Here is a 2,500-nt window from a genome sequence, read left to right as displayed (position 1 = left end):
CCGTTTACCCGAATTTTAAAAAAATTGTGAAAAATAAAAAAAAAATAGATGAGCTGAAGTTTGATGGGTTGCCGATCAGACCGCCTCGACTTAGCGGCATTCCCGCGTAGAGTGATCGAGAGTTTTCCAGTCTCAAGCTCGCCCAGTGTAAAGACGCGGCATTGCCGTAGAGGCTAAGCTGCTAAGTAGAGACGGTGTTTGTACAACTATATTTCACTTTATATTCTTAACCAATGTATGTGTTGTAGAAAGCAGATTTTTCTCATCCCGCCGTTTACCTGAAACGAATAAAAATTTATTTTGTACAAAATTAAAAACATTAGTGTTTCCAATAAACTACATTTCACGTTTTCTAATTTAAACTTAAACGAATGACTGGTATCAAAATATAGGATCTATGTGAAAATAAAAACACGGTGTAAGAGTTTTCAAACCTCGGTAATGCCGTCTAAGACCAACTAGTCGACCGAAGGGACAGTAGTTTTCCGGTCGATAAGACATATCAGCCCGGTATCGCCAAAGTTAATTACGATCGGTCATAATAAACTAAATTTAAAATAAATAAATAACCCAAACGTGTGTATACATCATGTGGTACGTATTCAGTTCTATTCTAACTGGAATATATATTTTAAGAATCAATGAACTTAAGTTTTAAAACCAAACCGAAATCGCGCGAGTCGTCGTTGTAAAACTAGATTTAACAAACGGCTGCGTAATATTAGACTTAAAAATATTATATAATATCCTCTATTGATTAAATAGTGAAAAATAAGCTTCAATGTAGCTTAATCTAGTACAAAATCTAAAAGTTGTGATAAATTAAATTGAAATTAAACACGATAGACTTAAATCTAGAGTTAAGGAATAAAACCGACCCGCGAACCAGCTACTAAATGGTTCGATAAGACTTATCTCAAATACAATCGTTTTCTATCAGTGTTATGCCTTCAATCGATACTTTTTGATGAAATAAATACTTAAATGATTTAATGAATGCATATATACATGTAATTAATGAGTGAAAGTATGTATAAAGTATTAGATAAATTAATAATAAACCGACCCAGCTACTAAATGGTTCGATAAGACTTATCTCAAATACAATCGTTTTCTGTAATTGTTATGCCTTAAATTGATAATTTTTAGTTAAACAAATACTTAACTAATGAAATAAATACATAGATAAATGTATTTAATGAATTAAAGTATGTATAAAGTATTATATAAATTAATAATAAACCGAATCCGACCAAATTTAAATCTAAAACCACGATCGGCGGCGTAATGAAGTGTATCGTAAACCCGTTTTTTTTATAATTTAAAATGTAATGACAGAACTCCCAAAACAACAATACACATACATATTAGTACTATGGTGAATTGTAGTTGTATTAGGACCGTAATTATAGTTAATTAAGGAACCATTCATTGTCTTCGCTCTGTTATGTACGTCGTCGTTTAATCGACACGGCATATTTGGCTTGAATCTAGAAAAATTCAAACTCTAACCCTAAGGTAGACAGGCAGGGTAAATAAATGTGGGTGATCTCTCATAAAATTGTCTTCTAGGAATTATTTTTATATAGACTATCTTTTCTGTAGAGTTTAAGTGGACAAGCGCGGACGAAATAGAGCGCAAAATTTAAAATGAATTAAAAATTTTCATCAGACCGGAAGTAGGCATAACCTAGGCGCCATGTTTCCGTCGTACAAGTTTTCACCGTTGCAGTCACCGTTTCAATCGCTCTTCGTGTGGACGTGTATTATTTCTAGTCATGTGTTGTGTAGATGATTCGCTTAAGGTAGGTGTTCGGACTTATTTCTTTAATATTAATTAAACCGTATTTGCCTTGTCGGCCTTAAAATAAAGCTATTTTTTTTTCATCGCAATCGAAGTGTTAGATCTAGAATCTAGTTCCCGCCTCCGCTTCGCTAATTCGACTTAATGTAACTATGACACAACTATTAAATCTAGAGTCTCTATTTTAATTAAATAATTAGGAATTCTATCTCTAGATGATATCTAATCTATTCCCACACGTGTGTGCAAGTAGGATTTAACGTCAGAACAGGTGTGGTGGTCTAGGCGTCGCTATTTTTGACGGTAGGAATTTTTTTTTTAAATTCGTAAAATTTTATATAGACTTTATATAGCAATTTACTAAGACCGACCCTAACGCCCAGTAAATATTTAATTACCACATTGTTATGGACACGGTGTATTAGGTAGGGCCGAGGGCTATCCATAGGTACCAATTTTTAAATTTTGTGACAATTAGGAGCCGAGTTATAAAATAAATTTAAAATACTGGTTCTGGTCTTAGACTTTATATAGCAATTTACTAAGACCGACCTTAATACCCATTAATTATTTAATTAGCGCATAGTTATGGACATCCTGTATTAGGTTGGGCCCAGGGCTATCCGTAGGTACCAAGTTTATAATTTTGTGACGATTATTAGTCGAGTTATAAAATAAATAAAAAAAACTGGTTCT

The sequence above is a fragment of the Physella acuta genome, unplaced genomic scaffold, assembly GCF_028476545.2.
Source record: "Physella acuta isolate Inbredline_101_S28 unplaced genomic scaffold, ASM2847654v3 ptg002787l, whole genome shotgun sequence".
Lineage (NCBI taxonomy): Eukaryota > Metazoa > Mollusca > Gastropoda > Physidae > Physella > Physella acuta.
Note: the sequence above shows the minus strand (reverse complement) of the source record.